Raw genomic sequence first — 17943 nt, forward strand, 5'->3', positions numbered from 1 at the left:
GTAGGGGAGGTGCTCCAGCCCTCTGAGCATCTTTGTGACGGCCTCTGGCCTCACTCCAACAGGTCCATGTCCTTCCTGTGCTGAGGACCCGGAGCTGAACTCATCACTCCAGGTGGGGTCTCATTAAGGCAGAATCCCCTTCCTCAACCTGCTGGCCATGCTGCTTAGGATGCAGCCCCAGAATACCGTTGGCCATGCAAAGACTAAACAGCAGATTTAGAAGCTGTATCATTGTCTATATTAAGAAGTCTTTCTAGTTCTTAAGAAGCCCATATCCTAGCTCTTCTCAAATAGAAAGTGTAGTACAAATATTTCCTTTGTATTTTTACTAAAAAGACCCAGTATCTTACACATATGAAAACAACAATTCAGAACACCTTGGAAACAGAAGGATGTCAGGATATCCCTCTTGGCAACTTCCTCTACAAGATCAAGTTTATCTACTCCACCCTTAGCAGATGTTTGCTTCAATTCTCATGAAAACATCTATGAAAGAAATTCCACAGTTTTCCCTAGTAACCTCTTAAAACACTTCTCTATTACTGCTAGGTGCATTCTCCATTTGCAAGGGCAGTATAATGCATTACCTATGGTACTGTGTGTGATAGCCAATAAAGACCAAAGGAGAGATAATTTGCTTATCAAATTATATTTGCAACACTGTAATTACAAATTGCGATAAACAAAGTCCCAAGTTTCTATAAGTTTCAAGTAATAATTTCATTTAGTGTTTGTCTTGACTACCTCATGCATATTGATTGTATCATATACCTGTATATTCTGTGGGTTTTTGGCTAAATGTTTAATGTGTAAGTTTTCTCACAGCTGAAGCTGAGAGTTATCTCTACAACCAGTCATAGTTCATGTATTCTTAGACGAACAGGCGCCTAAAGATTTAAAGTTCTATTATATTTACAGTTAAGGTTAAAAGAGCTATCTCTGCAGCCAGTCATAATTCATGTATTCTTGGACGAGTAGGCGCCTAAAGACTTAAAGTTGTACTATATTTCATTTTTAGGATAGTGAGAAAGTTTTAGGCCTTTTGACCTTGTGAGGGTCTGTTTTGTTTCCTTGGGGTGTAGTTGAGTTTTAGAATCTATTTGTTCTGTTTTTAATGTAGTCACCCATTTGTTTCACGAATCACAATTGTTTATATATCACACAAACCATAATGTTATGTTACCATAATTAGTGATATTTTGTTATGTTATGTGATAAGAAAAAGAACTGAAAAAGAGAACAGAACTATCTCCCGGCGGCAAGATAGCACATGCGCAGAAAAAGCTGACTACGTCAAAAGGATAAAGTGAGCGGAGCCGAGCTTGTCTCCTAGCAACAAGATAACGCATGCGTAAAGCCTCTTGGCGACAAGAACAGAGCCTGCGCAGATAGACCTGATGAACAAAGGAGGGGATTTTAAAAGAGATAAGCCGCTACAAACCTATAAAAGGCAGATTGGAATTACTGAAGTGTGCCTTGGATGAGCAAAGAAAGCTCATCCAGTCACCCAGCGCTGTTTTTGCTTATTTGATTTTTATATAAATCTATAATAAAACTTTTTGTTATAATATTTGAGCCTAGTGCTGATTTTACTTATAACACTGTGGAATCTCCTACTTCTGAGTATTTTCAAAGAACGGACAAACAAGTGTAGACTGTGTTCTGTACACATTGATCCTGCCTCAGTGCAAGCCATTGCGCTGTCTCCAAATATTTCCTCAGATCACCAAGTACAAAGTTCTTTACCTTAATTTAGAAGATGTAATGTGTTCACTAAACACCTGTGAAAAGCCCATTAAATCAAAATAAATCATCCTTAGTCTGGTTTTGTTATTAGGCTTGAGTGTTTGGTCCAGTATAAAATAAAATTAACGAGTCAGTTTTTCATCAGCATAAAATGAGAATGCAGAGTAACAGCAGGAAAAAAAGAGAGAACTCATTCCTCCTAACAAAACTGATCTATGTATTCACAGATTGACCTATGATCAATAAGAAAAGCAGTGCAGGAGAAAAATAACTGTTCTGCTGTCTGCATTTCAAGGCATGCTGTAGGAACTACAAAACCATCTGACTGAAAACTGATATGTTATGAATATGTTTATTACTTCTTTGTTAATTATACTCTTGTATCTGCCAAAACATCTGCCATATTTAACTGGATTGCTACATTACACTTCATTTACTGTGCCATTAAAGTACATAAGATTTTAGCAGAAATCAAAATGAAGATATCATAAAAGTGCTTTATAATGTGCAATGAACCGGAAATTAATGTAAAAAATGAAGTATTAAGGTATTTTAAACAGTTACAGGCAAAGAAAATACTACATATATGTAAAATCAAGACTTACTAACTGCAAGACCCTTTGTTTTCATACCTTAAATTCTGTGACTGTGAAAATTATTATTTAGTAATAATGTAAGATCAAATGTCCTCAATTTAAGCACTGTATGTAAAACTGCAAGGAAAGATAACTCTGCAATTATCTTAAAGAATTATAAGGTTAAATATTTTATGTAGAAAGGTAATTGATGTTAGATAAACTTGATACCTTGTATCTTCTTCATAGCAGACTCCCAGTCTTTCCCAAGTTCAAGTTGAGAGCAAATAGATGGAAATTGCCTTCTTATGGACTCTATTGCTTTATTCGTAATCACAAAAGCCCAGTGAACACCACTGTGTGTAGAAATGAAGTTTTATTACAATAAAATCTTGTAAATCCACCAAAGAAGCAGAAAGAAAATAATTTCTTCTAATGATAATTATTTGAATGACCCAATTTTCTATAGTATGATGATCCAGCATGTATAAAATACCATCTGAAACAGATGAATATCATTCGTCAAAAGAAGGAAGATTTCCAGGGCTCTCCTGGCTGTTTCTGTATCCTGTTCCTATATGTCCTGTAAAGTATGAAGTCTGTAAAGCTTCCACTTTTGGCACAAGGAATCTGTTATATATCTGTTATAATATCCTTTAGTATAGTCATTGAATCTCCATAATGAAATTAATCTTTATATGTTGAGAAGGTTTATATATAAGATTTTATTTAAAAGCACACCTTCAATTAGATGAATCATCCGGTTTCATCAGTGTTTTGAAAACTAGCCCTTTCAATTTCTTTGTGCAGTGTATGAACTGTAGCACAAGAATGTGGGGGGAGATGGTAGGCCCATGGAACCCCTGGGCCCCCTGGAAGCGGAAGAGCTGGAGGCATTGAGGGGAGTAAGACCGTTCCCCTGAGAAAGGTGGAGGTGGCTGCCTATTCCCATGGAAGCGGCCCTGAGAGTTGGACAGTACAATGTGGGGGGAAGTCACAGCCCCACAACTGAAGTCTGAGGACTTTGGAGTATTGTGGAGTGTTAGGCCGTTTTCCATGGGAGCAGTGAAGCTAACCAGATAGTTCCCATGGACACAGCCTTGAGCTGAGTGCAGGTGCACATTCCTTAGTATTTTTGTAGAAAGATGTTTGTGTTATGTGTGTGAGAAACTAGAAGTAGGAAAACCTAATAAAAGGCTGCCTGCTGCTCTGAGCAGGCAGACATCTCTTTGTCTCATCATCCTCGTGTGTGTTGTGTGTCTTCTTCCCCCCTTGGACCGGGACCCTTCGACAGATACCCAGCGACACAAGAAGAACAGCAATCAATGGCAGTAGCTTTTCTGTTCCATTTGGGCCCAAGGAAGCAGAAGAAGGAAGCAGCATTACTATATAAATGATTTCTTGACAACAGAAAAGGTACTTTCTGCAAAGTACTCCCTATCACTTAAGAACATCAGTTGCCCTAACACTAGCTAATTGATTCACCATGCAATCACTACTAAGTGAGAGTATTCACATTAGTGGTTTGTCAAACATGCTCCTGGCTTTCACACTTAAACTTGGTAATGCATTGTTGGGAATTCTGCAGTTTGTGTTTGCTTGGGTTCTAATTTACTTTAATTTTAATACATGCAACAATGAGAAACTTTTAAGATTTTTACCCTTGGTGAAACATTGCACCCTTTAATAATTTAGAAAGAAGGAACTGTTTTTCCCACCCCCGACACTCTGTAGTTTTCTGCTAGCAAAGAGCACTAATTGACAGAATCAAACAGCAAAGCAGGTATAGGCAGAGTGCAGACTGAATGCTGTAGACAGTGTGTGTATGAATTAAGTAAATATAGAATCATAGAATTATTATAGTTAGAAAAGATGTCTGAAATCATCAAGTCCAACCTTTGACCAAATACCACCACTCCCACAAAACTGTATTGTGAAGTACCACATCTACTCATTTTTTGAACACTTCCAAGGGATGGTGACTCAACCACTTCCCTGGGGAGAAATATTATTCATATTATTTGAAATGTGAAAAGCAGATGTGATCTCTGCCTCTCTCCTAGGAGAGACTTTTCTCCCTTTTTTTTATGTAGAAGTGATGCCTAAAATCTTCGGGAGAAAAAAACTCTCCAGATAAATTAGATAAGATAGAGAACAGCTCTTTTAATGAAGGCCTTCTGGTGCAAGGAGTATGAAAGGTGTGCGCCCACACGCGGAATTCTGACATTTTTATATCTTTTACTAATTATCATATCTAATGGGGACATCCAATCCATCCAATACCACCCACTGGAGTCCCTCCAAGGGCCTTGAGCCTTTTATCTTGTTTTGTTGACTATATCTCATGATATTCCGGTCCAGGTGCACATCTCAACAGAATCCAATGGAATGTTCTTGCTAAAAATCTATTGCCTTGAAAAGACAGTTAAAAGACAGTTAAACCAAAGCTTCAGGAATGTGACACACAAACTGTAAGTAATGGTCTAAAGTGAAGGAAAACTCCAGCTACATTAAAATCTACAAAAAGCTAAGAATCCTAAAAATTCAAAGGCATCAGTAGATATTAATATAACAGATACAAAAATTGAGAATCTCTATTGCTACTCCAACTATTTCACATCCTCCACACATTTCTCCAGGAGATGTGCTTAGCAACCAGGACACTATACTGTGAGAGAAGTTGAGACGAAGCTATATTATTAAAATCAGGCAGTTTTGAAAACTTCAAGTTTAGAGATCCATTTACATTCTAAGTATATCTTATTGAGAGTTCCACTATACACAGAGAGCAATAACACATTCTGCTTTTTAATGACAGAAAATTATTTACTAAGCGAATGCTTTTTCTGGTAAGAAATTCTTGATTAAATGATCAACATTACATTTCAAGATTTTCCCAACTATGGACTGAGATTCCAAGAGCCATCCTGTGGAATAAACAAAGACACTGATAAGCCAAAGATTCAAGACACTACAAATCTATTTGGCAAGAACAAAATAGACATAGAATTACTTTAAATATTTTTTAAAAAGCTTACATGAAGATAAAATTTGAAATCCACATAATCAGTTTAGGTGAATCAAATATTAAACTTCAAAACTTTGATATTCCAGCAAATGTCTGTGATTGACCTGGAATGTTGTTTGCAGATGGCACCCAATTGAGTGGTGTGGTTAACACACCTGAAGGCTGGGAAGCCATCCAGAGGGACTTGGACAAGCTTGAGAAGTGGCCCATGGGAACCTCATCAGGTTTAACAAGGCCAAATACAAGGTGCCGCATCTGGGTTGGGACAACCCCCAGCATCAATACAGGCTGGAGGATGAACAGATGGAGAGCAGCCCTGCAGGAAGGACTTGGGAGTGCTGGTGGATAAGAGGCTGGACATGTGACAGCAATGTGCACTTGCAGCCCAGAAAGCCAATTGTATCCTGGGCTACATCAAAAGCAGCATGGCCAGCAGGTCAACGGAGGGGATTCTGCCCCTCTACTCTGCTCTGGTGAAATCCCACCTGGAGAGCTCTGTCTCAGCACTGGAAGGATAATCAACCTGTTGTAGTGACTCCAGAGGAGGGCTACCAAGATGATTGGAAGAAAGCACCTCTCCTATGAGGAAAGGCTGAGAGAATTGGGATTGTTCAGCTTGGAAAAGAGAAGGCTTCAGGGTGACCTCATTGCGGCCTTCCAGTATCCAAAGGGAGCCTAGAAGAAAGATGGAGAGGAACTTTTGACAAGCGCATGCAGTGATAAGACAAGGGGGAATGGCTTTAAGCTGAAAGAGAGTAGATTTAGATTAGGCATTACAAGAAAATTCTTCACTATGAGAGTGGTGAGACACCGTAATAGGGTACCCAGAGAAGCTGTGGATACCCCATCCCTGGAAGTATTCAAGGCTGTGGTCTAGTGAAAGGTGTCCCTGCCCACAGCAGGAAGGTTGGAACTAAATGATCTTTAAGGTCCCCTCCAAACCAAATGATTCTATGATTCTGTGATCTCATTTCCGGGTGAAGCCTAACAGGTATAGTTAGTGTTATTTTCCCCTTTGTGTTACTCTGTATTAATCATCATTTTCATCTTTCCATCCTATTTTCAAATCATCCATTATATTAGTATCTTACACATTATGCCAGCATCGAGGATCTTCAGTTACAGACGAGAAGCCTACTTCTGGCACTAACAAAATATGGCACTAACCAAAACCTGCTGCCCTAAGTAGTCTACATGTGATCCTTTGGTGTCAAAAGAATTTTCCTTTTCAAAGAACCTTGGGGTTCTTTGGCCCAAGTGCAGCCTTAATTTACAAATTACAGATTATTCCTTACAGAAAGAAGGAAGGAAGGAAGGAATTTCCTCTCTTTCTGTTGTAAGCAAGCAATGAGAGGTATGAAACTCCAAAAGATAAATTATAGGGAAAATAATATTCAGATGTGACTGTGTTTGTTATTAGGGGAAATTTACTTCAAATAGACTAAATTACAGAAAATCTCAGAGGCTGACCTAAAGAAAAAGAAAAAAAAAGAGTAAAAGTTGCATATTAGAGTTTTGCAATAGTAAGCATGCCATACAAAGAAGCATTCTTTAGGATACAACCAAACTGATTTACTTACTGTAATAAACCCCTTCAGTGATGCCAAACCATTTATGATGTTCACTGAAAAGGAAGAAAATTCTGTGAAATCTGTGAGTAAAGACTGATTTTAAGAGCATTGAAATATTAAGCATGGAGCAACAATATGGAAACATGAGCTCAAGTTTTATGACTGGAATATCAGAATCTAAATATTACATAGTGCCACACATTCCTGGTCGTGGTTCAGTGTATTATGCTGGTTTGATAATAATGATGTGTATAAAATTAAGCCATGACAAGAGGGTAACAGCTGGCTCTCAGGTAAAAAGGAAATAGAGAAACTCACCTATGCCAAATGTGACTATATTCGTTCTTTATCTGAAAAAAATATTTCCAAAACATGTAAAGCAATATGCTTTGCTTGGTATAGAGCTGAATCTGCCATAGAACTTGAGCAATCTAATAAATTTAGATTGTTTCACTGGACAGATGCTCTTCTTCAAATGATGTTTCAAACTCTGGTTGAAATACAACCATGCAAGTTTTTAGGAGGAGAAGCAAAATCATCAGTGCACTGGACACATACTATTTCATTAGAAGTGTATACCCAAGCATCTTCATTTTTCTTATTATGGAATTATAGTAGAATATAGCCATATTTTAAAGTTTTAACAAATATATGTCATTTACTTCTAGTGTCTGAAAAGTGCAACTTCTCTGTCTTTTACCTATATCCCAGGTCTCAGATGAAAAACTGAAAAAGGAATTTTGTGGTTTCACCTTCTTATCCAGTTTACTCTTCTGCAAATGGCACTGGATTCTCTTCAAGCTAAAAAAGTAATCACAGATATAATCTTTTACAATCATCACTGCCACCATCAGTTTGTGAGAAGTATTAGAATTAAAAAAATATGTAAACCAGAAGTGCATACTGTTCTTGCTATGAACAGAGATGCTATAAAAAACAAAGGCTTTCAAAAGTGGAACAATGAAATGCCTGAAGAAGTTAAAGTGTTTCCAACAGGGAAGGAAAGGTTCACACAAATAGGAATCTCTTTCTTTCTCCTTTCCTTGGGGGAATTGCTCTATTAATGCAGTCATCAGAAAGAAATCCCTAAACTAATACATTTAAACTAAGCAACTCTGAAAAAAAGGAAGAATAAGAAAGGACATCATTGTCAGAAAGAAAATCTTACCTGTCATTTAATTTACTTTAATCAATTCCAACACTGGATGGACAGAATAGTAATGTGAAGACTCTGCATTTAGCCTCTGCAGCATTTTATCTTATTTAAGAGAGAAAAAAAAAAGGAGCTGAAAATAACGGACTGCCAGGGATTTGACAAAATGTGGAAGAGTAATAACCTGGAATCACATATTTTAATATATCCTCTTGAGTTTTAAATGTATTTCTCGGTCAAAGAGTTCCTGTGAGTGAAAGCACACACTCCTTTCCTACCTAACGTTTTATTAATGTTTTCCAGTGGTGGTAATGACATAGCCACAGATGGATTCTGTTTGTGGGTGCTCCAGAGCGTTAGAAGTGCCAGCTGAGTCTTTTTCACCTATTAGTGAAAAAAGATTCAAATACTTTTGAGAAAAATCACTGCAGCAGCAATAACTACAGCAGAATGTAAAATCATCTAAGAAGGCCAGATGCCTTAGAATAAAATACTGACAGATTCTACAAATATTTGTGTGTAAATTCTAAATACAGTCCTACAAATTTAATAGTTTAATAAATTGCTTATTTTTAATTAGTATTGCAATAGCATGCCTCTGTAACAATTTAGTTCCAGTCTCAGCCATGACTTGTTCGTTCACGTCCACTGCTGCAAATGCAACATCTGTATCAAACACTGTAGTCACATTTCTAGGAAATACAAACAGCAGCACAATAGTTAGAAAACCCCCATGATTTAACAGAAATGACTGGACGATGTGTTGAAACATTTACTCGTATGAGGCAAAAGATAAAACAAACTCCTCAAGATTTGACGCAACTGAAAAGAAAATTAATTTCTGGAGAATACTCAGTTTAATGAAACTGATTAAATTGTCCATAGCGTGAAATTGTTCTTTATTTTTTACTCATCAAAACTAAACTGTTCCTGTTTATTTTGTTTTAGCATATTCAGTATTGCCTCATGAATGGTACAAGTTATGCATCATGTCAGTCATCTTGTTGGGATGCTTCTGAGAGGAGGCAGACCTGAGAAATCGAGATATCTAGAACAAAGCCTTGTTTTGCAGTCTGTTTTCTAGAAGGGGGGGGGGGAAAGCATTTAAATATTTAATTAATAACAATACAGTGAATATTATTTGTTTGGTGAGGACAGGGAATGACAACAGCAGATTTAATAGAGGTAGTCCTAAAGCTTATTCCCAAAAAGGTTCTAGGAAGTTTACAAGATACACTTTCTATTTACATATTACATTATTCAAAATATCACTTTCCTGAATGCATTTTTAGATAAGACGATAGCAAAACCAGAAAGACTTCAAGCACAACAGAAATTTTCATCTGAGAGAAACAGAGAACCAAGCTGTTTGCAGAATGAATGGTGCACAAAGCTAAAGAGATGAGGCATAAGTATTTCCTAGGATAAATTTTTAGGATGTATTTTTAAATACATGGCATCTGTTCAGCAGACACTCAGCTTCCGTTTCACAAAGGAGATAATATAATGTCTCTGCAAGCCAAAGGAGAAACATCAGCACAGATACAGCAGATAACTCCAAATATGAGATCTAATGTGCCAACTCAAGACAACTTTCCAAGTCCTGCAGGAGCAAATACACCCTCAGAGATAGTTAGGAGGCTTTTTACCCTACCACAGCACGCCTAAGTTTGTGTTTAGGTTGCTTTATGACAAGAATGATTACAATTATCTTCTAACAAAAGACAAGAAATTAAAAGAAAAACAATCATAAACTTACTGAGTTTAACAATGTAACTCTAGTGTAACTCCATTCCTATAGGCACAGAACTTTTGCTTCAAAATAAGATGTTATTTTATGACTATGTTTTAACAATGTGTCTTCATTTAGTTCTTTGTCCTATTGCCATGGCGACACAGAAGCAGACCAATGAAAGGTGACACAGCCATTCTAAAAACTCAGTTCAGTGATGTAGGTGTTTTTGATCACAACTGTAGAATTTGAAGATTAGTTTCCAACACTTATTACAAAAATATCCTAAGAAAACCCCAAAACAAAACCACAAACTAGCTTTAATGACATCATTAAAGCCTATGTTGCACCTTAGAAATGAAGGTATAATATTCATCAGTGCTTGACAAATAGATATCTCCAGAATTATATAGGGAGACGTAGAACTTTTGCTACCTAAATGATTAATCAAATCTCTTCCAGAAGAAGAGTAAAAAATTACCTTCCAAAAGTTATTTGATATACTGGCAGAGCTGGAGGTGTCAAGCTATTACCTACAAAAGAAGTCAGCACTGCAATATGTCAATAATAGTAAAATAATATTATTTGCTTTTATGAAGCTACTTTGACACTGAAATCCCTGAATACAGATTACTGTGCAGAGACAGAAGTGACAGAAATTAGTAAAGCCATATCTTCAGCATGATTGAGTCTACTCCAGGTAGAATGCAGTTGAAAGGGGAGGAGACTGTGGAATTATGCCCTGTGATTGGGAAAGACTTGTGGCTTGACAGAACGTGTTCTTAGAGCACATGTACTAAAAAACAAGCTGGGCCTTATTTTAGCCCGCTAGGGTAACTTTTATTAACTTATTTTCAGGTTAGAATAGCAAGTTCTTCTGTATTGATTGATATTTCACTTGTGACAACTAATTTAGGTTGTCTAACCAAAGTCAAAACCAAAAGGGGACAGAATGAGTACACTACCGCAGGAAGTTTCTCTACAATAGTCACTTGCTTACACATAGGCAGAAACAGACTTAAAAATAAAGCCAAACCCTTCGCTGACCAAAGAACTTTAGGCACTTGTTTGACTCTACATCTCTAAGAATAAAAAATGTTTCCACTCAGTTTCCAGACTTGCCTTCATTTAGAGATTGAATTGCCTTTTTTTTTCAATTAACTAAACATTAAATAGCATTTTGACTGAAAGACTATTTAACAAATGGATTAATTTTTCAGGGCTGAGTTATGAAAAAGGACAATAAATAGCATACTCCATCTGTGCTACAAAGCCTATTATCCTTGCCTTGAGATAAACACCTTCCGGAGGGACAGGATTTCCCAATCTGTCCTGAAGACCAGTTTTTACAGGATTCAAAAGATTTGCAAAGAGCTTATGAAAGATTTAGAAGAATTTTTTTGAAATATACATTTGGGAAGGATGATTGAAACTAATCCTGTATCAATGACCCACATTTATTTATTCAATTCAAAAGACAAAAGTAACACTCAGTTGCTGTTATAAAAACCTGTGTAGTATTGCTGAGCTGTAGGCTGTTTGTCTAAGGGATCATGAGTTCATGATAGCTCTTTAAGCTCTTACAAGGTCTTTGTTTAGAACCCTGCATTTTAATTAAAGACCATCTGATGATTTATGCAAAAGTACTTTCTTTTCTTCACTTGAGACACACGGTGACAGAAGGAGTTGCAACTGCTGTTGCTAATTATGCCTATAGTAAATATGTTAAACAGATGCTACACAGATGCCAGATGGTAATCACTAATCTGGTAACATTCACAAACAAACTACAAATTATTTTTTATTATATCATCTTCATACAAGTACTCAAAAAAGGGTTCTGATAAGTATTTAGGATACTTGAGGAGCAAGTCAATATGCAAACAGAAAAATCTCTTACTTTCATGCTGTAAATGACATTGTGACTGTCTCATTGCTCTCTTCCTCCATTTCCACCCCAATTGCAGGCTGAAATGGTTTTATTTGATCTCCAGCAAGGCAAAACTTCTGGATATCCTCTGCAAAAAGAAAGAGGTATCTCTGGCAGAATCTATGGAATATACATTATAATTGCAGTAAAATAAGGAAATTTGAGTTTGCTCTATAGTTACAAGAATCACGTAGCTGTCAGAGCCCTGCCTGCCTCTCACTTCTCCAGAGGTGCTTGGGCTCAGTGCCTGCAGGTATTAAGAAGCCAGACTGTAGGTATACACTCAGATGGAAAAGTGGAAAATCAATTTCCAAGGCAAACGGTAAAGGTAAAAAAAAAAAAGAAAAGGCAGCATTGTAAATTCATACACACAGAATACAGAAAATTAAGAAAGAATAATTTTATTATTTTATATTCCACTACATAAATAAGATAATGAGAGTAATCTCCAGAAGTCACTGAAACAGACTGGGAAATGGGCTACTTCTTTTTTTTTTTTTTTAATTTACAGAAATATTAACATAGATGTATCAAAATACATCTTTAATTTTTATTTTATTTTACCTAAGTCCCTACTTTGGACTCAGTTTTTTTCTCATTGCCTTAAATAACAGTAAGGTTGGAATTGCTGTTTTAATTTTTCTTTGTGGCATTTTTACTTTCTGAAGATGACAAGCCTTCCACATATGCAACCAAAACATTATTTACTCGGCATAATATCTGTTTTCTCTAACTTATGAATAGGTAATAAAAACATTACCATCTCCCCAAGGTGGATTAGAGGTAGGTGCTCTAATATTATAATATTTAAGAGCTTGCCACAATTGTTACCTATGGGAAAGAGTAAATAAATGCCACTTTTGAGTGGCAGAAGTAACAAGGTATTATGCCTCCACTGTTAAGTTAGATAATGTTAGATAACTCCCAGTCACTGGCATGTGAATGCTCATAGTGTTAAAGTATTAGCATGTTCCTCGTCATACTTCAAACTTCTGCCAATTCATATCCTCCCAGTTTCTGGGTATGGTTTGGGAGACAGAACATCATGATGACCATTCCCATTAGGCAGGTTGGATATAAACACTCAGGCCTGAGGATGAAGGGGGTTCACTTGTTCAGGTGTGGGCCAAGCCACACCAGCCAGCCACAGTCTCTACCAGCATTCCTAGACATGTAATGTGCCAGTATTGATGCAACCCACTGATTGCTGTGTATATCGTGCAAACAGGCTTGTTGACCTGCCCATGCCGCATTTTCAATGTATATTCAAAATAAAAATCCATATTTAAATTAAAAAACCCCCGCAATATCACAGACTTCTGACTCTAGAAACATCTTTTCCTCACTCTGTAATCAAATGCTGGCATTAACAATAACATAACCAAAATCCAAATCAGTGATGCATTTTCTTATTCAGAATTTCCCCTCTCCGATAATGAGAGAAGAAAAACAGCATGGCAATTTTAGCCAGGGAAAAAACCTCCTGGGTTCTTTCGTGGAGGGAGAATATAGCTCTTCATTTTTTATATGACATTTCAGTGCTGCAGAGTCACATACATTAAAAATTTAAATGGAATATGTAGATGTAATCTCTACAGTTCTTATTTCTCTACATGAAGAAAAGATTAACACTACAACACCTGCACCACCTGGTATTTTCCTACTGAGATCTCAGAAATAAATCTGGTCCTCACCTCGTGATTAAGCACAAAATGAACTACTGCGCTCTTTTTTTCGTGGATGCTCTCAGCCTGCTCTTCTCCTGAATGTGTAAGGATTTCACTTTAATAATGAACACACATTTTTGTTCCCACTATCTACCTGACTAGTCTCTTGTATTCTCCTCTAGGAAGTTCCAAAACAAATTCCATTTTATCAGCATGCTAATCAAATCCACACAGAACATCTCTTAATCAGATCTATTAATTTTGTTTAATTATGTGGAAAATTTAGTGTGACCTACATTTTCAGTAAAATTATGGCTTGAACTAAGTGCAAACTCTTGTCTTGACCTTTTGCTGCTAATACCTGCTGTTAGTAATGTGGAATTACCTTAATTCTGACTGGAACAACCTCTCCTTCAGTCCCCCTTTCACACCGAACCATTATAAAATAATTCTCCTTTTCAAGAACGTAAACTGCTTTTCATGTTTCCACTCACTGACTGCAAATACTAAAAAAAAAAAACTGTTGCAGCACAACATTTAAAAACAATGGAAAAGTAATCCAGACTAAACCAATGCAGCAAACACACCCTACACCCTCAACAACAACAAAACCCCCAAAACTGAGAGGTTAGTATTAATCCAGATCTGTTTTCAGATAGAATTCACCCTCTAATCTACAGCAAAAATTTACACAAAGAAGTACTGTAGCAGTGGAAGTGATGGGGAGGCAGGGGGAGATGAAAGCAGGTGGAATGCTGCTCTTCTCAGCAGAGTCAATCTAAATTGTCTGTAAAACAACTTGAATGAAAATCATCTTCATGTCGTTTTTGACAAACTATGCTAAGATATGAGAAGCTGGGAAAGTTTCATTTAAACATGAGTAGAATTTGTGACAAGAAAATGACAGCATCTGGTTTAAGTGATTAAAATATATTATCAATATATTTGTTTTCCTGGATGCTTAGGAGTGTAAAGTTATTTTAAAAGCTGGTTAGAATGATAATCATTGGGTAAATGAGCACACTGCATAGAGCACTGACTTCTTAATATAGTATATGAGCTCCTCACCATGTCATGGGGCTTTCTTGGGTTTCTGAGCTCGGCAGCTGTAAATGAGTGTTAAATGCAAGCTAGCGGGTCTTGTGACTGGGTGGGTTCAGACAGAACAAAGCCAAAAACAATGCCCCCATTAAACTTACTTGAAGCACAGTACCCAGTTTAGTTTTCTCTGAAAGGCAAACTTCAAAACCACTTTGAGAACTTAACATAAGGCAGCTCTTGATTTGGCTTAAAATTGCATCACTCCTCCAACCCAAACTGCTAATGTAGACACACTGCTAGTAACTAGCGTGAAGAGAACATATGCTTGTAAATCAAAACATTCAGGTCATAAATTCTTTTTACTAATGAAAGTTTGGATCCCAGTACGCCATGTCCATATCTCATCCAGAGGGTTTGTATCAGTGTCACTGGTAAAGACTTTTACTCTATTTATATATCTGAAAAACCTACTTGATGATGTAAATTTTCCACAGTGATTTAAGGCCTAGTAATTTTATTTGTGAGATAACTGGACAGAGCTGACCCTCTAGAATACTTGACCTCTCCAAATTCATCCTGGACTCACAGGATGAGGCAGAACAAATCAGAAACTGCTTGTTCAAAGCTAATGTGAAAGGAAAGCACTTCTTGTGTTAGGCAAAAACATCTGATATGAAACTGCCCTCTCTCTTGGGGAGGCCTTTTGGAGCAAAAATGACCTTTCTCTAGCTTAATGAGAGTTCCACATAGACTGCAAATTCTGATTAAGCTTCTGTCCTCCTACTTCTATTAATAAACAACATCTACATTAAAGAGTGCAAAAAAAAAAAAAAGGAAAGCAGATGCTGTTTGAAGTACTTGCGTTCATTTACTAATTCACATTTTTCTGCTGTATGTATGTACAAATGAGGAAACATTTATGAGAACGGTTTCTTTACTAGTTTCTTAGTACTAAACCCAAAGAACTTAATTACCCAATAGGTCCTTCCGGCTTTAAAATTAGTATTGGTCAAATAGCATCAAAGCCTTTACAAGTCAACAAAACCTTTGCATCAACCCTGCAGAAAGATTCCCCTGTAGTGTGGACATGGAATAAACCAAGAGACAGTAACAATGCAGAAGAAACGTTTAAATGGCACTGACATCAGCATTTCAAAATCTAAGATAAGATTATGGTTTGATTAATTTATCAAGGACCCAAGCTGAGAGGAGATTATTAGGATAAGGTTTCAGAAAAAAAACCCCTCCAACAAAACACAGTAGCCTAAAGTAATTTTAGGGTGAGATTTAGAGCATGTTACCTATACTTCATTTAAGGAATATGTTTATTTTCTTACTCTATGACCTATTTGATTTTCAATGTATGCACTGTTTCTTCAGTGCAGTAAAAAAGGAATCAGATGGCCAGCTACTGTGGAATAACATAAGTTACTAGCTAAAAAATAAGAAATAGTTGGTCAAGGAGAGAGAGCAACATAATCCATTTGAATTTGGGGTTTCAGTAAACCTGGAAAATCAACACTATCAGACACAATTTTATCTATGTCTGTATACACTATATACCTGTTAGAACTGGCAACTCTATAATGGTAATAATATGTGCATTTAGGTCAGGTAGATAGTACATCAAAGAGCATTTGTTTTGGTTTGGGTTCTCTCTTTTTCACTAGTAGCACTTTTAACATAAAGTACTCTCTGCTAACACAAAAGAAACCAGGACAATGCAATCATCAGTCACTATGGGTTCCATAGGGGAAAGTCCTGCTTGACAAACTTCATTTCTTTTTACAACAAGGTAACCCACCTAGTTGATCAAAGGAAGCCAGTTGATGCACTCTTTTTGGATTTCAGTAAAGCTTTTGAAACTGTCTCTTGCAGTGTCCTCCAGTTGAGGGAGGGGGTTGTCCAGCTCTGCTCTGCACTAGTGTGGCCTCACCTTGAATATTGTGTGCAGTTTTGGGCGCTGCAATGTAAGAAAGATATTAAGCTATTAGACAGCATCCAAAGGAGAGCCACGAGGATGGGGAAAGGTCTGGAGGTGAAGCCACAAGGAGCTGCTGGGTTAATTGGCTTGTTCAGCCCTGAGGAGACTGAGGTGGGACCTCACAGAGTCTACAACTTTCTCATGAGGGGAAGAGGAGGGGCAGGCATTGATCTCTTCTCTGTGGTGATCAGGGACAGGACCCAAGGGAATGGCCTAAAGCTGTGTCAGAGGAGGTTTAGGTTGGACGCCTGGGAAATGTTCTTGACCCAGAGGGTGGCTGGGCACTGGAACAGGCTCCCCAAGGAAGTGGTCACAGCACCAAGCCTGACAGAGTTCAAGAAGTGTTTGGGTGATACTCTCAGATACATGGTGTGACTCTTGGCATTGTCCTGTGCAGCTGGACTTTGAGGATCCTTGTGGGTCTCTTCCAACTCAGAATACTCTGTGATTCTATGAACTGTGAAATACCTGACAGAGAGCAGGAATCTGAGTTAAAACCTGTTCAAAGCCTGTCCCCAGAAGCTTTTCTCTCCCTTCGGTGAGGGATTCTCCCTATTCTCTTTTAGTGTTGATTAATGCCATTACTAGATAGTAGCCTCTCTTCTGTTTCCCTAGAGAACACTTCTTAAGAGAATATCCTAGAGAAACTTCTTAAGGAATTTTAGCAGTGTTTCGTTGACAGTTTTTGAGTGGTAAAATTTCCAAAATTCAAAATCAGAATAAAAACCTACTGTATTTAATCTATGTATTTAGAATTGATTAGCTGCTAATAAACACTTTTATAATTGGAATACTGTGTTGTTGCAGCATCAAATAAGGAACTTACGCAAATTGGAACTGCTGAAGATTATCACTGGTTTAATTCTTACAATTTTAATTTATGTTGGTGGAGATCCATGAGGTCCAAGTAGCCTCAAAAGGATTTCACACAAGCACACAAGCTTGTACTTCATGATCAAACCACAAACTCAACACCACTGTTAGCAATGGATTATATTTTTAGCACAGAGAGGGAGTCAAAAATAAATTTTTATCATCCAACAATAGACTATGAAAAATCTGTAGTCCTGAAAGGTAAATTGAAAAAAAACCCAAAAACCAAACCACCCCTCTACTGTATTTTCCTACTAGAGATGTCAAAGGGACTGAATGTGATGCTGTGCTTTAGAAAGCCAGGAGTACAAATCCTTCTATAGTCTAGCACAGTAGCTTATCACTCTTAATGCAGAATCCAGTCTGAGTACAATCATGTATGTGATAAACTGAGAAAATGATTCGGGCTAATTAAGAGGAAACAGTGTAAGGTCAATATGACCTGGAGAGAGAAAAGAAAAACAAATCGTAAAACTTAATTGGGCCCCTATAAAGAGATAAAACAAGTTACCTCCCTTTTACCTGGTGTAGGATTTATAGTGAGAGAATTTTGTTTAGTTAGCTAGATAATACCACCTTTCTTAAAATTTATAACTTTGTATAGATAACAAGCAAACATCTGCTGAATGTCTGATTTGGCACT

The 17943-nt window shown here is 37.1% G+C and overlaps 2 long non-coding RNA genes across 3 annotated transcripts; one reads left to right on the forward strand and one right to left on the reverse strand.

Annotated features, from left to right (window-relative positions):
• The first annotated feature begins 70 nt into the window (after positions 1-70).
• LOC113987000 lies at positions 71-1570 on the forward strand. Its single transcript, XR_003540344.2, has 2 exons — positions 71-112; positions 1220-1570. It is a non-coding gene; the product is annotated as an uncharacterized LOC113987000 (long non-coding RNA).
• Positions 1571-5854: 4284 nt separating this feature from the next.
• On the reverse strand, positions 5855-12286 carry LOC113987006. Of its 2 annotated transcripts, XR_005564656.1 has the most exons (5): positions 11706-12286; positions 8089-8457; positions 7621-7721; positions 6930-6973; positions 5855-6024 (listed from the first exon to the last, which is right to left on the reverse strand). It is a non-coding gene; the product is annotated as an uncharacterized LOC113987006 (long non-coding RNA). The 2 variants fall into 2 exon arrangements; XR_005564657.1 differs by having other exon boundaries at positions 7673-8457.
• Between the last annotated feature and the right edge of the window lie 5657 nt (positions 12287-17943).

Source organism: Pipra filicauda, unplaced genomic scaffold, assembly GCF_003945595.2.
Source record: "Pipra filicauda isolate LSUMZ 115617 unplaced genomic scaffold, ASM394559v2 scaffold346_size766342_pilon, whole genome shotgun sequence".
Classification (NCBI taxonomy): Eukaryota; Metazoa; Chordata; class Aves; order Passeriformes; family Pipridae; genus Pipra; species Pipra filicauda.